Source organism: Schistocerca gregaria, unplaced genomic scaffold (genome assembly GCF_023897955.1).
Source record: "Schistocerca gregaria isolate iqSchGreg1 unplaced genomic scaffold, iqSchGreg1.2 ptg000359l, whole genome shotgun sequence".
Taxonomy (NCBI): Eukaryota; Metazoa; Arthropoda; class Insecta; order Orthoptera; family Acrididae; genus Schistocerca; species Schistocerca gregaria.
The window spans coordinates 341,951-362,352 of record NW_026061817.1 but is presented as its reverse complement, the minus strand read 5'-3'; the positions used below and the strand labels follow the sequence as shown (position 1 = coordinate 362,352).

Here is a 20,402-nt window from a genome sequence, read left to right as displayed (position 1 = left end):
TTGCTGCTGGAAAATAGCAAGTCTGAGGCCTGAGGAATGTAACAGGGGGAAAATTTTCCACCGAAGATCTCGTAAGAAAAGCCAGTTGTTCCCTAATCCAATTACAGAGTTGTAGATTGCCACCGCACGTGAATCTGTGCACTAACGTGTCGATCAATTTACATTTGAGACATAGGTTCGTGTCGCTAACGCCGATTGCATGTAACCTTTCATTGGTGCTTACGGTCTCATTCACTGTTTTATACCACGCTGACTTGACGTCCGATGGTAGACCACGCATATTAATATTTTTCCATATGGCGTCCCAATCAGTGTGTGGGTATTTACTTTCCAATTTGTTTCTCCCCTCCATTTTCTTTCGATGGCACAGAATATCGCGGGCCGTGATCCGTCGTGAGTTGATGATGACACCGCCGAGATAGCTGAATTCCACAAAATATACACGAACGTACTGGAGCCGGTTATTTATTTTTTGCACATTCACCGGCGCCTGTAAACTGGCAGGCCTGACAACTTCAAATAATTTAGTTGTAATGCTATCAGCGTGGTCGCTAAGGATAGTGGCGGTCCTTTTTATAAAAAGCGCAGACGCCTTATTTCTGATGTCAACTAACCCCAAACCTCCATTCCTGGGATCTAAGGTCGCAGTTTTTGCGTCGACTCTGAATATATCCCCTCTCCAAAGATAGCTGGCAATGGTAGACATTATCTTTTTTCCAATCATTTTCGGTAGTGGGAAGATCTGTGCTATAAAGTAACTCCTGGAGAGAATGCAGTGGTTAATGAAAATCACCCTCTGAACTTGGTTCATGTTACGGTGGAGGTTTTCTCTTGTTGTTCCAAGAAGTTGTCCCGACGTATTTCTCCAATTGATAGCTGCCATTTTTAACGGACAAGGTGTCAGTGTTATTCCTAGTGCTTTGCATTGGGTGACCATTGTGGCCCAGGCTAAGGTGGTATGTTGAAAACCCCGCAGGTTTAGGAGTTTGCTTTTGTTTGCGTTGACACCTGCTCCGGAGACTCTACAGTACTTTTTAATTAGCGTGTCCAATTTCAAAATGTCGTCGGGATTTCGCAGGACGACTCCGACATCATCGGCATAGGCGTTTATGACTGTTCGGTGACCAGATAATGTGATGCCAGTTAGAGTGGCATGAACACTGCGGAGGAAAGGTTCTAATGAAAGCACGAAGAGGAACATGGAGAGGGGGCTTCCTTGAGGAACGCCGCGCCTGATCTGAATCTGCTTTGTCCTCTGGCAGTTAACTGATATACAAGCGCTGATGCCTGTTGCAACATTTCTGATCACACTTACGACTCGCTCATTAAAACCTATTTTGTTCAGTGTGGCACTAAGGAATCTATGATCCACACGATCAAATGCTTTCTGGAAGTCAATAAACATGATAGCACATTTTATGGTGGTCACAGCAGTGATTGCAATTATATCTCTATATTCAGCTATGCTTTTGAAAATGCTCTTGGTAGGCACACAGGACTGGTATGGACTTACTATCTTTTTGGCCAACTGTGAGAGTCTGTTGTTTAAAATTCTGCCGATGATTTTATAATCGGAGTTTAACAGGGAGATAGGACGAAAGTTGTTGAGGTTTCTTTTTGCAGCATTTTTTGGGATTAGTACTATTGTGCTCTCTTTAAAAACAGCAGGTAAATGCTTTCCCTGAAGCACCTCGTTCGTCATTCGGGTAAACATGTCACCAATCAGTGGCCAGTATCGTTTATAAAATTCAACAGGCAAACCATCCGGTCCCGGCGATTTCCTCAGAGGAGATTTGCAGATGATTCTGTGGATATCTTCGTTAGTACACTCAACGAGAAGGTCTTCGTTTTCCTCGTCCGAGACCTGTGGAGCTATGGAACTAAGGAACTCATCGAAGGACTCTTCACATACCGGGTTGGCAGTGTATAGGTCTTCGTAATATTTGTGCACTGCATTGACGATGTCTCTCTGAGTCGTGAGTGTCTCGCCAGTTTCAGACTGAAGTCCATCAATGAAGGTGCGTCTCCTGTTTCTTTCGTGCTTCAGTAGATGGTACAAGGAAGCATGTTCATCCTCCACGACTGTCTTAGCCTTGGATTTTAATTTCAGACCCTCCATCTGCTGTCTTTTAAGACTGAGCAATTTGGCCTTAGTTTGCTTGATATCTGCCAGACGGACGTTGGAAGTGTTTGCCTGCTCATATAAATTCCGCAGCATGGTATAATAAAATTCTATGGAATTTTTCAAGTCTTTCGATCGTTGTACACTATACTGGATGAGAACTTTTCTCAGTTTAGGCTTTGCCCTGTTGCACCACCAGTCTAGTACTGAGACGTGTCTATCTGCAGAGCGGAGGCACAATGCCCACGCTTCTGTCAAACTTTCTTCTAATCCGTCGTCCTGCATCAGTGACGTATTAAGGTGCCATGAACTTCTAAAACGGCGAGTGGGTTGCGCCGTAAGGTTGATGGAAGCTAGCACGGAGCTATGATCAGAAAAGTAAACTGGAATCGTCTCTGCTTTAATGAAGGAGCTAACTAGACTTTGCGATATGTAGAGTCTGTCGATCCTGCTACGTGAGTGAGGACCTAGGAATGTAAATGCCACAAATGTGGGATACATTATTTCCCAAGCATCTTTAAGCTGTAAAACAGTGACGAAACGCTTCAGTTCATTACAGTTATTAAAATTCGGAACCTGGTCTTTCTTATTTATCACACAATTAAAATCACCGCCTATTATAAGATCTTTTGGGTTTTTCCGTAATAAATAAATGATTTCTTCTTTATAGAACTGTGCTCTTTCCATTCTATTGGATGTGCCAGAAGGGGCATACAGATTGATAAGGGTAGAACCAAAGACTTTTATACCTATCGCTCTGCCGGAGTCCAACCTCTCGATATCCGAGACAGGAATCCCCTCCCTGACTAAAATTGCTGTACCGACGTTGGTGTCAAGTGAGACATTTAAAATCGCCAAATATCCAGGCACCGTAAGATTAGTCAGCACTACTTCCTGTAGGAAAGCAATGTCCGTCCCTGACTCATATAAATAATCCTTGAGCGCTGTAACTTTAGTCACGGATGTAATCCTGTTAATATTGATAGTCGTAATTGTATATGCCTGGGACATTTAGTTTGCATAAAAAGTAAATAAGTGATTAAAAAGATAACAAAATATTAATAAAAAAAAAGAGATGTGCAGCTTCTAGAAGGGAGAAACGACTCCGCTTAAACAAACATCTAAAAGAATAGTCAGTATTTGAAGCTCGGTAAACACTTCATCTGGTTCCTCTGAAATATGACTAAGACAGTAGTACAATTAGAAATGAAACTGGTTCAACAAAATCCTTTTTTTTTTTTCATCTTACAGCCTCATTTTGGTGCAGGATTCCGAACATCTCGGGTTTTAGTTTTACCGAGGGGCTTTGCATCACTAATGTCACTTGAAGGTACCTCCTTAGGTCTTTCCGTGATGATTTCATACAAGACGTTCTTGGCCGTCGCTTCCTCTTGTGCTGGTCGTTGTTTGCTTTGGTTACGGGAAGCTTTGAGATTAGGTTGCGGTTTGAGTCGGCGTCTTCGGACATCTTGGTTCAACGCGCCGTCATTCGGATTGTCTATCTTTACCACCGTTGTGACCGAAGCTGCCTCAACAGCGTCCTTTTTACGAGTGCCATGTCCTTGTTCTTCCGTCACTAGCTCCAGAGCACTGACTGAGTCGGCGGTTTGTGGGTCTGTAAGTTCTTGAGTTGGGTTCCGCTCCGTCACCTCTTGTGCTGCGGAGTGCGCCTCTTCCGTCTCCGCGACAATCGTTACTGCGTCCCCTCCGTGGACCGTTTGTACCTGTTCAGCCGCCGACAGCGGCCGGGTTGCCTCAGCGGCTGTCGTCACGTCAATACATGTACTGTTTGTTTCCTCGAGCACATCCGCATTACACTGCTTCTGCTTGCGGGTGGAAGGCGAATTACGGGCGGACTCGCCGTCCGAGCCATCATCGGTCGTTTCCAACGGTCGCTTCTTATTCTGGAGATCGCAATCGGGAACAGAAGGGTGTGATGTAATGACGCTCAGGGGAGGGAACTCCGTAGTAGTTATGGCGGGCACTGCAGAAGTACATGCACCACTGTCGTTAACCGAAAGAAGGGAAGTGCTATTTGGTAAGACATCGCTGAGGGTCAGTTTTTGACGCTGTGTTAGATTGTTCCGAAGAACAAAAACACGGCGCGGACAATCTTGTCGGAAATGACCTGTCTCATTGCAAATATTGCACGTGCGCTCCTGACCAGAATACACAACATGTGCTTTATGGCCTGCAACGGATATATGGGACGGAATGTTGGCTTTCACCTCCATTTCAACGGATCTAATGCCATTAAAACACTGTATCTTGTATAGCTTCGACCATCTTTCGTTATAGATAGATTTAACTTCGCCATATTTAGATAGAGCGTCCTTGATCAACTGATTATCAATTTCAATTGGAACATTCAAAATCCTGACATTGGTGTACATGATATCAGCTTTTCGTACAGAGACATTACTTTTTGAACCGTCTCGATGAACAAATTCGACGGAATTACCCCATTTTGCAAGCAACTTATCGACTGTCACTGAGTTCAGAAATTTAACAAAAACACAGTATTTTTCAGCATCTAATTGCGTGGTATGAACAGAGTCAGAATTTATACCGATTACCTCAGTCAGCCAATCGTGGATTTCCAGCGCAGTGGGTTGGACCGGCCGTGTTTCTTTCTCGAACGAGAAGACTAAAGTATTCTTCCTGACGGTGTCAGACATGGTCGTCGGTTCCGACGAAATTCCGGCAACAACCGAAATTGCGGCGAAGCACGAGACGTGGAACGGACGAAAGCACTATAAAAACACTTATCAGAGACACCACTCAAAAAATAACAGCGAAAATGTACAGCTAACTTCACGTAAACACCAAACACCGGCGATAGCGCTAACGTACGCGGAGTAAACAACAAGCACGTCCGACCGCGGCGACGGCTAAAGCCAGAATACCACTCGGCCACGACTGCTTGTCCAACAGGTGCCCCTCGAATCGTGAAAAACCCAACCGGTTGCGTCTGCGCAGAATGCCGACAGGAAACGTAAAACCGTGCACTGATTACGACAGGGCTACTATCGCTACGAGACGAGCCATTATGGAAGCGTTAAAATCTTCGGCCGGACAGGGACTCGAACCCTGGACCCTTAGGTTAAAAGCCTAATGCTCTACCGACTGAGCTATCCGGGCTTTCGCTTGTTGTGGTTGGAGCGGTTTCAAGCAACGTGATTAAGTGGAAGGTGTGTGTAGGCTTCTGGCGCTACTGGCGACTGCACCGACTACTCACTGACGCTGGTAGCAGCCCAACAGCGGACCAGTGCCTCTTCTCCCTTTATTCCGGTGCTGACAGTAACTGCATCACGTGCCTGCTTTCCCCGATTGCGTTCGGTTGAAGCCAAGGAAGAAGGGCGACCAACGACAGTTCGAAGACCAAAACATGGAGCGTTGTGTGCGCAAATAGTTCCGTTCCGGTACCGGGAATCGAAGCCGGACCTGTTGAGTGAAAGCCAGGTATCCTAGCCACTAGACCACACAGGACTTGCTCTACAGCGGTGAGATTTACTCCGTCTCTTATTGTATTTTGTGCTGAATCTGGACTCAGTGCTGTTCTCTGCTTGCGATCATATCCGCGCCTACAGACCGGCATGGCGCACAGTTCAAAATTGACTGTCCATTGCTGTGTGCATCGCATTTTGTTTGTAACACGGAGGAGAAATATCAAAGTTGTTACGTCGTCATGATTGGAAGTAAACATTTTGACGCTGAGGCGTGGACTCCGTGTGGATAACGGACAACAGTTAAGTTCGTTCCCTAGCAACAGCAACGCAGTCATGATGTACAGAAAATTAAATGCCCCAGGTGAGGATCGAACTCACGACCTTAAGATTATGAGACTTACGCGCTGCCTACTGCGCTACCGAGGCACGCCGGAGACGTCCTCGAAGGAAACTCGCTAAGTCTCACATTTTAGAGAAAGACAGTTTGCGCTTTCTGAAGGATCTATTGTCTTGCTACACGTACGAAACTCGGTAAGTCTCACATATTAGAGATAGACAGTTTGCGCTTTCTGAAGAATCTGTTGTCTTGCTACACGTGCTGTCCCGACTCTCTAGATTAAACTGCAGCCGCAGCTATACAGCTATAAGGTCCTGAGGCTGACCCATCTCAAGCGAGCAATCCGCGCGGCAGCATTGTTGCCACAAGAGCAAAATAATGCATCGACCGGGAATCGTGCCGGCATACCTTAAGATTATGAGACTTAGGCGCTGCCTACTGCACTACTGAGTCACAAACCACTCAACTACAGATGCTCGACAAGCTACCCGTGCTTTCCAAGCAGCTGTCGGCAGGGAAACTGGGATTGCCACCCAGCGACGTCGAAAAAGGGGCTAAACTCGCGAAGTCCCCCACTACACTGCCTTAAAACGACCGTTCATCACTATCGTGTGAGTAACCTTGCGTCAGCGGCGACGAGTCTTGCCCAAAGACGTAGCGTGCTTGGAGGCGCTGCCCGAATGCGTGTGGATGCACCCTCCTACCTCGTAATGCGCCTGCAGCTCCTATAGCCGTGGGCCGCTGTGGGCGGGCGGGAAGCCGACACAGCGCGGCGTTGCGAGCAGCGGCAGTGCGGTGGTGTTGTACTGTTGAGCATAGTTGCCTTCCAAGCAGTTGATCCGGGTACGATTCCCGGCCACCGCAAGTGGCGCTAATTTTTCCGTATCATTATGTGGGCTCCTGCTGTTAAATTAAGTTTTTTTTTTTTTTTTTTTTTTTTTTCGTCGTTGCACCATCCTGTAGTATGTCCCGACTTGTCCCGACTTTGCTCGGCTGACGCGAAAGCTGACGCTTGGAAATCGCCCTTATCTAAAGGACAGGCACTATAAACGGCTGTGAGAGGTGAGGTGTGGCGAGGTACCAAAACGCGATATTTTCTGCTTCTTCTTCCAAAACAAGAAAAGAAAAATCCGACGCAGTCGGTAGGACTCGAACCTACGCTCCCAGAGGGAATCTGATTTCTAGTCAGACGCCTTAACCACTCGGCCACGACTGCTTGTCCAACAGGTGCCCCTCGAATCGTGAAAAACCCAACCGGTTGCGTCTGCGCAGAATGCCGACAGGAAACGTAAAACCGTGCACTGATTACGACAGGGCTACTATCGCTACGAGACGAGCCATTATGGAAGCGTTAAAATCTTCGGCCGGACAGGGACTCGAACCCTGGACCCTTAGGTTAAAAGCCTAATGCTCTACCGACTGAGCTATCCGGGCTTTCGCTTGTTGTGGTTGGAGCGGTTTCAAGCAACGTGATTAAGTGGAAGGTGTGTGTAGGCTTCTGGCGCTACTGGCGACTGCACCGACTACTCACTGACGCTGGTAGCAGCCCAACAGCGGACCAGTGCCTCTTCTCCCTTTATTCCGGTGCTGACAGTAACTGCATCACGTGCCTGCTTTCCCCGATTGCGTTCGGTTGAAGCCAAGGAAGAAGGGCGACCAACGACAGTTCGAAGACCAAAACATGGAGCGTTGTGTGCGCAAATAGTTCCGTTCCGGTACCGGGAATCGAAGCCGGACCTGTTGAGTGAAAGCCAGGTATCCTAGCCACTAGACCACACAGGACTTGCTCTACAGCGGTGAGATTTACTCCGTCTCTTATTGTATTTTGTGCTGAATCTGGACTCAGTGCTGTTCTCTGCTTGCGATCATATCCGCGCCTACAGACCGGCATGGCGCACAGTTCAAAATTGACTGTCCATTGCTGCGTGCATCGCATTTTGTTTGTAACACGGAGGAGAAATATCAAAGTTGTTACGTCGTCATGATTGGAAGTAAACATTTTGACGCTGAGGCGTGGACTCCGTGTGGATAACGGACAACAGTTAAGTTCGTTCCCTAGCAACAGCAACGCAGTCATGATGTACAGAAAATTAAATGCCCCAGGTGAGGATCGAACTCACGACCTTAAGATTATGAGACTTACGCGCTGCCTACTGCGCTACCGAGGCACGCCGGAGACGTCCTCGAAGGAAACTCGCTAAGTCTCACATTTTAGAGAAAGACAGTTTGCGCTTTCTGAAGGATCTATTGTCTTGCTACACGTACGAAACTCGGTAAGTCTCACATATTAGAGATAGACAGTTTGCGCTTTCTGAAGAATCTGTTGTCTTGCTACACGTGCTGTCCCGACTCTCTAGATTAAACTGCAGCCGCAGCTATACAGCTATAAGGTCCTGAGGCTGACCCATCTCAAGCGAGCAATCCGCGCGGCAGCATTGTTGCCACAAGAGCAAAATAATGCATCGACCGGGAATCGTGCCGGCATACCTTAAGATTATGAGACTTAGGCGCTGCCTACTGCACTACTGAGTCACAAACCACTCAACTACAGATGCTCGACAAGCTACCCGTGCTTTCCAAGCAGCTGTCGGCAGGGAAACTGGGATTGCCACCCAGCGACGTCGAAAAAGGGGCTAAACTCGCGAAGTCCCCCACTACACTGCCTTAAAACGACCGTTCATCACTATCGTGTGAGTAACCTTGCGTCAGCGGCGACGAGTCTTGCCCAAAGACGTAGCGTGCTTGGAGGCGCTGCCCGAATGCGTGTGGATGCACCCTCCTACCTCGTAATGCGCCTGCAGCTCCTATAGCCGTGGGCCGCTGTGGGCGGGCGGGAAGCCGACACAGCGCGGCGTTGCGAGCAGCGGCAGTGCGGTGGTGTTGTACTGTTGAGCATAGTTGCCTTCCAAGCAGTTGATCCGGGTACGATTCCCGGCCACCGCAAGTGGCGCTAATTTTTCCGTATCATTATGTGGGCTCCTGCTGTTAAATTAAGGTTTTTTTTTTTTTTTCGTCGTTGCACCATCCTGTAGTATGTCCCGACTTGTCCCGACTTTGCTCGGCTGACGTGAAAACTGACGCTTGAAATCGCCCTTATCTAAAGGACAGGCACTATAAACGGCTGTGAGAGGTGAGGTGTGGCGAGGTACCAAAACGCGATATTTTCTGCTTCTTCTTCCAAAACAAGAAAAGAAAAATCCGACGCAGTCGGTAGGACTCGAACCTACGCTCCCAGAGGGAATCTGATTTCTAGTCAGACGCCTTAACCACTCGGCCACGACTGCTTGTCCAACAGGTGCCCCTCGAATCGTGAAAAACCCAACCGGTTGCGTCTGCGCAGAATGCCGACAGGAAACGTAAAACCGTGCACTGATTACGACAGGGCTACTATCGCTACGAGACGAGCCATTATGGAAGCGTTAAAATCTTCGCCCGGACAGGGACTCGAACCCTGGACCCTTAGGTTAAAAGCCTAATGCTCTACCGACTGAGCTATCCGGGCTTTCGCTTGTTGTGGTTGGAGCGGTTTCAAGCAACGTGATTAAGTGGAAGGTGTGTGTAGGCTTCTGGCGCTACTGGCGACTGCACCGACTACTCACTGACGCTGGTAGCAGCCCAACAGCGGACCAGTGCCTCTTCTCCCTTTATTCCGGTGCTGACAGTAACTGCATCACGTGCCTGCTTTCCCCGATTGCGTTCGGTTGAAGCCAAGGAAGAAGGGCGACCAACGACAGTTCGAAGACCAAATCATGGAGCGTTGTGTGCGCAAATAGTTCCGTTCCGGTACCGGGAATCGAAGCCGGACCTGTTGAGTGAAAGCCAGGTATCCTAGCCACTAGACCACACAGGACTTGCTCTACAGCGGTGAGATTTACTCCGTCTCTTATTGTATTTTGTGCTGAATCTGGACTCAGTGCTGTTCTCTGCTTGCGATCATATCCGCGCCTACAGACCGGCATGGCGCACAGTTCAAAATTGACTGTCCATTGCTGTGTGCATCGCATTTTGTTTGTAACACGGAGGAGAAATATCAAAGTTGTTACGTCGTCATAATTGGAAGTAAACATTTTGACGCTGAGGCGTGGACTCCGTGTGGATAACGGACAACAGTTAATTTCGTTCCCTAGCAACAGCAACGCAGTCATGATGTACAGAAAATTAAATGCCCCAGGTGAGGATCGAACTCACGACCTTAAGATTATGAGACTTACGCGCTGCCTACTGCGCTACCGAGGCACGCCGGAGACGTCCTCGAAGGAAACTCGCTAAGTCTCACATTTTAGAGAAAGACAGTTTGCGCTTTCTGAAGGATCTATTGTCTTGCTACACGTACGAAACTCGGTAAGTCTCACATATTAGAGATAGACAGTTTGCGCTTTCTGAAGAATCTGTTGTCTTGCTACACGTGCTGTCCCGACTCTCTAGATTAAACTGCAGCCGCAGCTATACAGCTATAAGGTCCTGAGGCTGACCCATCTCAAGCGAGCAATCCGCGCGGCAGCATTGTTGCCACAAGAGCAAAATAATGCATCGACCGGGAATCGTGCCGGCATACCTTAAGATTATGAGACTTAGGCGCTGCCTACTGCACTACTGAGTCACAAACCACTCAACTACAGATGCTCGACAAGCTACCCGTGCTTTCCAAGCAGCTGTCGGCAGGGAAACTGGGATTGCCACCCAGCGACGTCGAAAAAGGGGCTAAACTCGCGAAGTCCCCCACTACACTGCCTTAAAACGACCGTTCATCACTATCGTGTGAGTAACCTTGCGTCAGCGGCGACGAGTCTTGCCCAAAGACGTAGCGTGCTTGGAGGCGCTGCCCGAATGCGTGTGGATGCACCCTCCTACCTCGTAATGCGCCTGCAGCTCCTATAGCCGTGGGCCGCTGTGGGCGGGCGGGAAGCCGACACAGCGCGGCGTTGCGAGCAGCGGCAGTGCGGTGGTGTTGTACTGTTGAGCATAGTTGCCTTCCAAGCAGTTGATCCGGGTACGATTCCCGGCCACCGCAAGTGGCGCTAATTTTTCCGTATCATTATGTGGGCTCCTGCTGTTAAATTAAGGTTTTTTTTTTTTTTCGTCGTTGCACCATCCTGTAGTATGTCCCGACTTGTCCCGACTTTGCTCGGCTGACGCGAAAGCTGACGCTTGGAAATCGCCCTTATCTAAAGGACAGGCACTATAAACGGCTGTGAGAGGTGAGGTGTGGCGAGGTACCAAAACGCGATATTTTCTGCTTCTTCTTCCAAAACAAGAAAAGAAAAATCCGACGCAGTCGGTAGGACTCGAACCTACGCTCCCAGAGGGAATCTGATTTCTAGTCAGACGCCTTAACCACTCGGCCACGACTGCTTGTCCAACAGGTGCCCCTCGAATCGTGAAAAACCCAACCGGTTGCGTCTGCGCAGAATGCCGACAGGAAACGTAAAACCGTGCACTGATTACGACAGGGCTACTATCGCTACGAGACGAGCCATTATGGAAGCGTTAAAATCTTCGCCCGGACAGGGACTCGAACCCTGGACCTTTAGGTTAAAAGCCTAATGCTCTACCGACTGAGCTATCCGGGCTTTCGCTTGTTGTGGTTGGAGCGGTTTCAAGCAACGTGATTAAGTGGAAGGTGTGTGTAGGCTTCTGGCGCTACTGGCGACTGCACCGACTACTCACTGACGCTGGTAGCAGCCCAACAGCGGACCAGTGCCTCTTCTCCCTTTATTCCGGTGCTGACAGTAACTGCATCACGTGCCTGCTTTCCCCGATTGCGTTCGGTTGAAGCCAAGGAAGAAGGGCGACCAACGACAGTTCGAAGACCAAAACATGGAGCGTTGTGTGCGCAAATAGTTCCGTTCCGGTACCGGGAATCGAAGCCGGACCTGTTGAGTGAAAGCCAGGTATCCTAGCCACTAGACCACACAGGACTTGCTCTACAGCGGTGAGATTTACTCCGTCTCTTATTGTATTTTGTGCTGAATCTGGACTCAGTGCTGTTCTCTGCTTGCGATCATATCCGCGCCTACAGACCGGCATGGCGCACAGTTCAAAATTGACTGTCCATTGCTGTGTGCATCGCATTTTGTTTGTAACACGGAGGAGAAATATCAAAGTTGTTACGTCGTCATGATTGGAAGTAAACATTTTGACGCTGAGGCGTGGACTCCGTGTGGATAACGGACAACAGTTAAGTTCGTTCCCTAGCAACAGCAACGCAGTCATGATGTACAGAAAATTAAATGCCCCAGGTGAGGATCGAACTCACGACCTTAAGATTATGAGACTTACGCGCTGCCTACTGCGCTACCGAGGCACGCCGGAGACGTCCTCGAAGGAAACTCGCTAAGTCTCACATTTTAGAGAAAGACAGTTTGCGCTTTCTGAAGGATCTATTGTCTTGCTACACGTACGAAACTCGGTAAGTCTCACATATTAGAGATAGACAGTTTGCGCTTTCTGAAGAATCTGTTGTCTTGCTACACGTGCTGTCCCGACTCTCTAGATTAAACTGCAGCCGCAGCTATACAGCTATAAGGTCCTGAGGCTGACCCATCTCAAGCGAGCAATCCGCGCGGCAGCATTGTTGCCACAAGAGCAAAATAATGCATCGACCGGGAATCGTGCCGGCATACCTTAAGATTATGAGACTTAGGCGCTGCCTACTGCACTACTGAGTCACAAACCACTCAACTACAGATGCTCGACAAGCTACCCGTGCTTTCCAAGCAGCTGTCGGCAGGGAAACTGGGATTGCCACCCAGCGACGTCGAAAAAGGGGCTAAACTCGCGAAGTCCCCCACTACACTGCCTTAAAACGACCGTTCATCACTATCGTGTGAGTAACCTTGCGTCAGCGGCGACGAGTCTTGCCCAAAGACGTAGCGTGCTTGGAGGCGCTGCCCGAATGCGTGTGGATGCACCCTCCTACCTCGTAATGCGCCTGCAGCTCCTATAGCCGTGGGCCGCTGTGGGCGGGCGGGAAGCCGACACAGCGCGGCGTTGCGAGCAGCGGCAGTGCGGTGGTGTTGTACTGTTGAGCATAGTTGCCTTCCAAGCAGTTGATCCGGGTACGATTCCCGGCCACCGCAAGTGGCGCTAATTTTTCCGTATCATTATGTGGGCTCCTGCTGTTAAATTAAGGTTTTTTTTTTTTTTTCGTCGTTGCACCATCCTGTAGTATGTCCCGACTTGTCCCGACTTTGCTCGGCTGACGCGAAAGCTGACGCTTGGAAATCGCCCTTATCTAAAGGACAGGCACTATAAACGGCTGTGAGAGGTGAGGTGTGGCGAGGTACCAAAACGCGATATTTTCTGCTCCTTCTTCCAAAACAAGAAAAGAAAAATCCGACGCAGTCGGTAGGACTCGAACCTACGCTCCCAGAGGGAATCTGATTTCTAGTCAGACGCCTTAACCACTCGGCCACGACTGCTTGTCCAACAGGTGCCCCTCGAATCGTGAAAAACCCAACCGGTTGCGTCTGCGCAGAATGCCGACAGGAAACGTAAAACCGTGCACTGATTACGACAGGGCTACTATCGCTACGAGACGAGCCATTATGGAAGCGTTAAAATCTTCGCCCGGACAGGGACTCGAACCCTGGACCCTTAGGTTAAAAGCCTAATGCTCTACCGACTGAGCTATCCGGGCTTTCGCTTGTTGTGGTTGGAGCGGTTTCAAGCAACGTGATTAAGTGGAAGGTGTGTGTAGGCTTCTGGCGCTACTGGCGACTGCACCGACTACTCACTGACGCTGGTAGCAGCCCAACAGCGGACCAGTGCCTCTTCTCCCTTTATTCCGGTGCTGACAGTAACTGCATCACGTGCCTGCTTTCCCCGATTGCGTTCGGTTGAAGCCAAGGAAGAAGGGCGACCAACGACAGTTCGAAGACCAAAACATGGAGCGTTGTGTGCGCAAATAGTTCTGTTCCGGTACCGGGAATCGAAGCCGGACCTGTTGAGTGAAAGCCAGGTATCCTAGCCACTAGACCACACAGGACTTGCTCTACAGCGGTGAGATTTACTCCGTCTCTTATTGTATTTTGTGCTGAATCTGGACTCAGTGCTGTTCTCTGCTTGCGATCATATCCGCGCCTACAGACCGGCATGGCGCACAGTTCAAAATTGACTGTCCATTGCTGTGTGCGTCGCATTTTGTTTGTAACACGGAGGAGAAATATCAAAGTTGTTACGTCGTCATGATTGGAAGTAAACATTTTGACGCTGAGGCGTGGACTCCGTGTGGATAACGGACAACAGTTAAGTTCGTTCCCTAGCAACAGCAACGCAGTCATGATGTACAGAAAATTAAATGCCCCAGGTGAGGATCGAACTCACGACCTTAAGATTATGAGACTTACGCGCTGCCTACTGCGCTACCGAGGCACGCCGGAGACGTCCTCGAAGGAAACTCGCTAAGTCTCACATTTTAGAGAAAGACAGTTTGCGCTTTCTGAAGGATCTATTGTCTTGCTACACGTACGAAACTCGGTAAGTCTCACATATTAGAGATAGACAGTTTGCGCTTTCTGAAGAATCTGTTGTCTTGCTACACGTGCTGTCCCGACTCTCTAGATTAAACTGCAGCCGCAGCTATACAGCTATAAGGTCCTGAGGCTGACCCATCTCAAGCGAGCAATCCGCGCGGCAGCATTGTTGCCACAAGAGCAAAATAATGCATCGACCGGGAATCGTGCCGGCATACCTTAAGATTATGAGACTTAGGCGCTGCCTACTGCACTACTGAGTCACAAACCACTCAACTACAGATGCTCGACAAGCTACCCGTGCTTTCCAAGCAGCTGTCGGCAGGGAAACTGGGATTGCCACCCAGCGACGTCGAAAAAGGGGCTAAACTCGCGAAGTCCCCCACTACACTGCCTTAAAACGACCGTTCATCACTATCGTGTGAGTAACCTTGCGTCAGCGGCGACGAGTCTTGCCCAAAGACGTAGCGTGCTTGGAGGCGCTGCCCGAATGCGTGTGGATGCACCCTCCTACCTCGTAATGCGCCTGCAGCTCCTATAGCCGTGGGCCGCTGTGGGCGGGCGGGAAGCCGACACAGCGCGGCGTTGCGAGCAGCGGCAGTGCGGTGGTGTTGTACTGTTGAGCATAGTTGCCTTCCAAGCAGTTGATCCGGGTACGATTCCCGGCCACCGCAAGTGGCGCTAATTTTTCCGTATCATTATGTGGGCTCCTGCTGTTAAATTAAGGTTTTTTTTTTTTTTTTCGTCGTTGCACCATCCTGTAGTATGTCCCGACTTGTCCCGACTTTGCTCGGCTGACGCGAAAGCTGACGCTTGGAAATCGCCCTTATCTAAAGGACAGGCACTATAAACGGCTGTGAGAGGTGAGGTGTGGCGAGGTACCAAAACGCGATATTTTCTGCTTCTTCTTCCAAAACAAGAAAAGAAAAATCCGACGCAGTCGGTAGGACTCGAACCTACGCTCCCAGAGGGAACCTGATTTCTAGTCAGACGCCTTAACCACTCGGCCACGACTGCTTGTCCAACAGGTGCCCCTCGAATCGTGAAAAACCCAACCGGTTGCGTCTGCGCAGAATGCCGACAGGAAACGTAAAACCGTGCACTGATTACGACAGGGCTACTATCGCTACGAGACGAGCCATTATGGAAGCGTTAAAATCTTCGCTCGGACAGGGACTCGAACCCTGGACCCTTAGGTTAAAAGCCTAATGCTCTACCGACTGAGCTATCCGGGCTTTCGCTTGTTGTGGTTGGAGCGGTTTCAAGCAACGTGATTAAGTGGAAGGTGTGTGTAGGCTTCTGGCGCTACTGGCGACTGCACCGACTACTCACTGACGCTGGTAGCAGCCCAACAGCGGACCAGTGCCTCTTCTCCCTTTATTCCGGTGCTGACAGTAACTGCATCACGTGCCTGCTTTCCCCGATTGCGTTCGGTTGAAGCCAAGGAAGAAGGGCGACCAACGACAGTTCGAAGACCAAAACATGGAGCGTTGTGTGCGCAAATAGTTCTGTTCCGGTACCGGGAATCGAAGCCGGACCTGTTGAGTGAAAGCCAGGTATCCTAGCCACTAGACCACACAGGACTTGCTCTACAGCGGTGAGATTTACTCCGTCTCTTATTGTATTTTGTGCTGAATCTGGACTCAGTGCTGTTCTCTGCTTGCGATCATATCCGCGCCTACAGACCGGCATGGCGCACAGTTCAAAATTGACTGTCCATTGCTGTGTGCATCGCATTTTGTTTGTAACACGGAGGAGAAATATCAAAGTTGTTACGTCGTCATAATTGGAAGTAAACATTTTGACGCTGAGGCGTTGACTCCGTGTCGATAACGGACAACAGTTAAGTTCGTTCCCTAGCAACAGCAACGCCCTTAATGCAGCCATGATGTACAGAAAATTAAATGCTCCGGGTGAGGATCGAACTCACGACCTTAAGATTATGAGACTTACGCGCTGCCTACTGCGCTACCGAGGCACGCCGGAGACGTCCTCGAAGGAAACTCGCTAAGTCTCACATTTTAGAGAAAGACAGTTTGCGCTTTCTGAAGGATCTATTGTCTTGCTACACGTACGAAACTCGGTAAGTCTCACATATTAGAGATAGACAGTTTGCGCTTTCTGAAGAATCTGTTGTCTTGCTACACGTGCTGTCCCGACTCTCTAGATTAAACTGCAGCCGCAGCTATACAGCTATAAGGTCCTGAGGCTGACCCATCTCAAGCGAGCAATCCGCGCGGCAGCATTGTTGCCACAAGAGCAAAATAATGCATCGACCGGGAATCGTGCCGGCATACCTTAAGATTATGAGACTTAGGCGCTGCCTACTGCACTACTGAGTCACAAACCACTCAACTACAGATGCTCGACAAGCTACCCGTGCTTTCCAAGCAGCTGTCGGCAGGGAAACTGGGATTGCCACCCAGCGACGTCGAAAAAGGGGCTAAACTCGCGAAGTCCCCCACTACACTGCCTTAAAACGACCGTTCATCACTATCGTGTGAGTAACCTTGCGTCAGCGGCGACGAGTCTTGCCCAAAGACGTAGCGTGCTTGGAGGCGCTGCCCGAATGCGTGTGGATGCACCCTCCTACCTCGTAATGCGCCTGCAGCTCCTATAGCCGTGGGCCGCTGTGGGCGGGCGGGAAGCCGACACAGCGCGGCGTTGCGAGCAGCGGCAGTGCGGTGGTGTTGTACTGTTGAGCATAGTTGCCTTCCAAGCAGTTGATCCGGGTACGATTCCCGGCCACCGCAAGTGGCGCTAATTTTTCCGTATCATTATGTGGGCTCCTGCTGTTAAATTAAGGTTTTTTTTTTTTTCGTCGTTGCACCATCCTGTAGTATGTCCCGACTTGTCCCGACTTTGCTCGGCTGACACGAAAGCTGACGCTTGGAAATCGCCCTTATCTAAAGGACAGGCACTATAAACGGCTGTGAGAGGTGAGGTGTGGCGAGGTACCAAAACGCGATATTTTCTGCTTCTTCTTCCAAAACAAGAAAAGAAGAATCCGACGCAGTCGGTAGGACTCGAACCTACGCTCACAGAGGGAATCTGATTTCTAGTCAGACGCCTTAACCACTCGGCCACGACTGCTTGTCCAACAGGTGCCCCTCGAATCGTGAAAAACCCAACCGGTTGCGTCTGCGCAGAATGCCGACAGGAAACGTAAAACCGTGCACTGATTACGACAGGGCTACTATCGCTACGAGACGAGCCATTATGGAAGCGTTAAAATCTTCGCTCGGACAGGGACTCGAACCCTGGACCCTTAGGTTAAAAGCCTAATGCTCTACCGACTGAGCTATCCGGGCTTTCGCTTGTTGTGGTTGGAGCGGTTTCAAGCAACGTGATTAAGTGGAAGGTGTGTGTAGGCTTCTGGCGCTACTGGCGACTGCACCGACTACTCACTGACGCTGGTAGCAGCCCAACAGCGGACCAGTGCCTCTTCTCCCTTTATTCCGGTGCTGACAGTAACTGCATCACGTGCCTGCTTTCCCCGATTGCGTTCGGTTGAAGCCAAGGAAGAAGGGCGACCAACGACAGTTCGAAGACCAAAACATGGAGCGTTGTGTGCGCAAATAGTTCCGTTCCGGTACCGGGAATCGAAGCCGGACCTGTTGAGTGAAAGCCAGGTATCCTAGCCACTAGACCACACAGGACTTGCTCTACAGCGGTGAGATTTACTCCGTCTCTTATTGTATTTTGTGCTGAATCTGGACTCAGTGCTGTTCTCTGCTTGCGATCATATCCGCGCCTACAGACCGGCATGGCGCACAGTTCAAAATTGACTGTCCATTGCTGTGTGCATCGCATTTTGTTTGTAACACGGAGGAGAAATATCAAAGTTGTTACGTCGTCATGATTGGAAGTAAACATTTTGACGCTGAGGCGTGGACTCCGTGTGGATAACGGACAACAGTTAAGTTCGTTCCCTCGCAACAGCAACGCAGTCATGATGTACAGAAAATTAAATGCCCCAGGTGAGGATCGAACTCACGACCTTAAGATTATGAGACTTACGCGCTGCCTACTGCGCTACCGAGGCACGCCGGAGACGTCCTCGAAGGAAACTCGCTAAGTCTCACATTTTAGAGAAAGACAGTTTGCGCTTTCTGAAGGATCTATTGTCTTGCTACACGTACGAAACTCGGTAAGTCTCACATATTAGAGATAGACAGTTTGCGCTTTCTGAAGAATCTGTTGTCTTGCTACACGTGCTGTCCCGACTCTCTAGATTAAACTGCAGCCGCAGCTATACAGCTATAAGGTCCTGAGGCTGACCCATCTCAAGCGAGCAATCCGCGCGGCAGCATTGTTGCCACAAGAGCAAAATAATGCATCGACCGGGAATCGTGCCGGCATACCTTAAGATTATGAGACTTAGGCGCTGCCTACTGCACTACTGAGTCACAAACCACTCAACTACAGATGCTCGACAAGCTACCCGTGCTTTCCAAGCAGCTGTCGGCAGGGAAACTGGGATTGCCACCCAGCGACGTCGAAAAAGGGGCTAAACTCGCGAAGTCCCCCACTACACTGCCTTAAAACGACCGTTCATCACTATCGTGTGAGTAACCTTGCGTCAGCGGCGACGAGTCTTGCCCAAAGACGTAGCGTGCTTGGAGGCGCTGCCCGAATGCGTGTGGATGCACCCTCCTACCTCGTAATGCGCCTGCAGCTCCTATAGCCGTGGGCCGCTGTGGGCGGGCGGGAAGCCGACACAGCGCGGCGTTGCGAGCAGCGGCAGTGCGGTGGTGTTGTACTGTTGAGCATAGTTGCCTTCCAAGCAGTTGATCCGGGTACGATTCCCGGCCACCGCAAGTGGCGCTAATTTTTCCGTATCATTATGTGGGCTCCTGCTGTTAAATTAAGGTTTTTTTTTTTTTTTTTCGTCGTTGCACCATCCTGTAGTATGTCCCGACTTGTCCCGACTTTGCTCGGCTGACACGAAAGCTGACGCTTGGAAATCGCCCTTATCTAAAGGACAGGCACTATAAACGGCTGTGAGAGGTGAGGTGTGGCGAGGTACCAAAACGCGATATTTTCTGCTTCTTCTTCCAAAACAAGAAAAGAAGAATCCGACGCAGTCGGTAGGACTCGAACCTACGCTCACAGAGGGAATCTGATTTCTAGTCAGACGCCTTAACCACTCGGCCACGACTGCTTGTCCAACAGGTGCCCCTCGAATCGTGAAAAACCCAACCGGTTGCGTCTGCGCAGAATGCCGACAGGAAACGTAAAACCGTGCACTGATTACGACAGGGCTACTATCGCTACGAGACGAGCCATTATGGAAGCGTTAAAATCTTCGCTCGGACAGGGACTCGAACCCTGGACCCTTAGGTTAAAAGCCTAATGCTCTACCGACTGAGCTATCCGGGCTTTCGCTTGTTGTGGTTGGAGCGGTTTCAAGCAACGTGATTAAGTGGAAGGTGTGTGTAGGCTTCTGGCGCTACTGGCGACTGCACCGACTACTCACTGACGCTGGTAGCAGCCCAACAGCGGACCAGTGCCTCTTCTCCCTTTATTCCGGTGCTGACAGTAACTGCATCACGTGCCTGCTTTCCCCGATTGCGTTCGGTTGAAGCCAAGGAAGAAGGGCGACCAACGACAGTTCGAAGACCAAAACATGGAGCGTTGTGTGCGCAAATAGTTCCGTTCCGGTACCGGGAATCGAAGCCGGACCTGTTGAGTGAAAGCCAGGTATCCTAGCCACTAGACCACACAGGACTTGCTCTACAGCGGTGAGATTTACTCCGTCTCTTATTGTATTTTGTGCTGAATCTGGACTCAGTGCTGTTCTCTGCTTGCGATCATATCCGCGCCTACAGACCGGCATGGCGCACAGTTCAAAATTGACTGTCCATTGCTGTGTGCATCGCATTTTGTTTGTAACACGGAGGAGAAATATCAAAGTTGTTACGTCGTCATGATTGGAAGTAAACATTTTGACGCTGAGGCGTGGACTCCGTGTGGATAACGGACAACAGTTAAGTTCGTTCCCTAGCAACAGCAACGCA

The 20,402-nt window shown here is 49.8% G+C and overlaps 22 non-coding genes across 22 annotated transcripts; all 22 read right to left on the bottom strand.

Moving 5' to 3' along the window:
- Window positions 1-5,190: 5,190 nt before the first annotated feature.
- Trnak-uuu (transfer RNA lysine (anticodon UUU)) lies at window positions 5,191-5,263 on the bottom strand. Its single transcript has one exon. It is a non-coding gene; the product is annotated as a tRNA-Lys (tRNA).
- Window positions 5,264-5,924: 661 nt separating this feature from the next.
- On the bottom strand, window positions 5,925-5,997 carry Trnam-cau (transfer RNA methionine (anticodon CAU)). The gene has a single exon. It is a non-coding gene; the product is annotated as a tRNA-Met (tRNA).
- Window positions 5,998-7,042: 1,045 nt separating this feature from the next.
- Trnas-aga (transfer RNA serine (anticodon AGA)) lies at window positions 7,043-7,124 on the bottom strand. The gene has a single exon. It is a non-coding gene; the product is annotated as a tRNA-Ser (tRNA).
- Window positions 7,125-7,269: 145 nt separating this feature from the next.
- Window positions 7,270-7,342, bottom strand: Trnak-uuu (transfer RNA lysine (anticodon UUU)). Its single transcript has one exon. It is a non-coding gene; the product is annotated as a tRNA-Lys (tRNA).
- Window positions 7,343-8,003: 661 nt separating this feature from the next.
- Window positions 8,004-8,076, bottom strand: Trnam-cau (transfer RNA methionine (anticodon CAU)). The gene has a single exon. It is a non-coding gene; the product is annotated as a tRNA-Met (tRNA).
- Window positions 8,077-9,110: 1,034 nt separating this feature from the next.
- Window positions 9,111-9,192, bottom strand: Trnas-aga (transfer RNA serine (anticodon AGA)). Its single transcript has one exon. It is a non-coding gene; the product is annotated as a tRNA-Ser (tRNA).
- A 145-nt stretch (window positions 9,193-9,337) lies between these two features.
- On the bottom strand, window positions 9,338-9,410 carry Trnak-uuu (transfer RNA lysine (anticodon UUU)). The gene has a single exon. It is a non-coding gene; the product is annotated as a tRNA-Lys (tRNA).
- Window positions 9,411-10,071: 661 nt separating this feature from the next.
- On the bottom strand, window positions 10,072-10,144 carry Trnam-cau (transfer RNA methionine (anticodon CAU)). The gene has a single exon. It is a non-coding gene; the product is annotated as a tRNA-Met (tRNA).
- Window positions 10,145-11,178: 1,034 nt separating this feature from the next.
- On the bottom strand, window positions 11,179-11,260 carry Trnas-aga (transfer RNA serine (anticodon AGA)). Its single transcript has one exon. It is a non-coding gene; the product is annotated as a tRNA-Ser (tRNA).
- A 145-nt stretch (window positions 11,261-11,405) lies between these two features.
- On the bottom strand, window positions 11,406-11,478 carry Trnak-uuu (transfer RNA lysine (anticodon UUU)). The gene has a single exon. It is a non-coding gene; the product is annotated as a tRNA-Lys (tRNA).
- A 661-nt stretch (window positions 11,479-12,139) lies between these two features.
- Trnam-cau (transfer RNA methionine (anticodon CAU)) lies at window positions 12,140-12,212 on the bottom strand. Its single transcript has one exon. It is a non-coding gene; the product is annotated as a tRNA-Met (tRNA).
- A 1,035-nt stretch (window positions 12,213-13,247) lies between these two features.
- On the bottom strand, window positions 13,248-13,329 carry Trnas-aga (transfer RNA serine (anticodon AGA)). The gene has a single exon. It is a non-coding gene; the product is annotated as a tRNA-Ser (tRNA).
- A 145-nt stretch (window positions 13,330-13,474) lies between these two features.
- On the bottom strand, window positions 13,475-13,547 carry Trnak-uuu (transfer RNA lysine (anticodon UUU)). Its single transcript has one exon. It is a non-coding gene; the product is annotated as a tRNA-Lys (tRNA).
- Window positions 13,548-14,208: 661 nt separating this feature from the next.
- Window positions 14,209-14,281, bottom strand: Trnam-cau (transfer RNA methionine (anticodon CAU)). Its single transcript has one exon. It is a non-coding gene; the product is annotated as a tRNA-Met (tRNA).
- Window positions 14,282-15,317: 1,036 nt separating this feature from the next.
- Trnas-aga (transfer RNA serine (anticodon AGA)) lies at window positions 15,318-15,399 on the bottom strand. Its single transcript has one exon. It is a non-coding gene; the product is annotated as a tRNA-Ser (tRNA).
- A 145-nt stretch (window positions 15,400-15,544) lies between these two features.
- Trnak-uuu (transfer RNA lysine (anticodon UUU)) lies at window positions 15,545-15,617 on the bottom strand. Its single transcript has one exon. It is a non-coding gene; the product is annotated as a tRNA-Lys (tRNA).
- Window positions 15,618-16,287: 670 nt separating this feature from the next.
- Window positions 16,288-16,360, bottom strand: Trnam-cau (transfer RNA methionine (anticodon CAU)). The gene has a single exon. It is a non-coding gene; the product is annotated as a tRNA-Met (tRNA).
- Window positions 16,361-17,393: 1,033 nt separating this feature from the next.
- Trnas-aga (transfer RNA serine (anticodon AGA)) lies at window positions 17,394-17,475 on the bottom strand. The gene has a single exon. It is a non-coding gene; the product is annotated as a tRNA-Ser (tRNA).
- A 145-nt stretch (window positions 17,476-17,620) lies between these two features.
- Window positions 17,621-17,693, bottom strand: Trnak-uuu (transfer RNA lysine (anticodon UUU)). Its single transcript has one exon. It is a non-coding gene; the product is annotated as a tRNA-Lys (tRNA).
- A 661-nt stretch (window positions 17,694-18,354) lies between these two features.
- On the bottom strand, window positions 18,355-18,427 carry Trnam-cau (transfer RNA methionine (anticodon CAU)). The gene has a single exon. It is a non-coding gene; the product is annotated as a tRNA-Met (tRNA).
- A 1,037-nt stretch (window positions 18,428-19,464) lies between these two features.
- Window positions 19,465-19,546, bottom strand: Trnas-aga (transfer RNA serine (anticodon AGA)). Its single transcript has one exon. It is a non-coding gene; the product is annotated as a tRNA-Ser (tRNA).
- Window positions 19,547-19,691: 145 nt separating this feature from the next.
- Trnak-uuu (transfer RNA lysine (anticodon UUU)) lies at window positions 19,692-19,764 on the bottom strand. Its single transcript has one exon. It is a non-coding gene; the product is annotated as a tRNA-Lys (tRNA).
- Window positions 19,765-20,402: the final 638 nt, after the last annotated feature.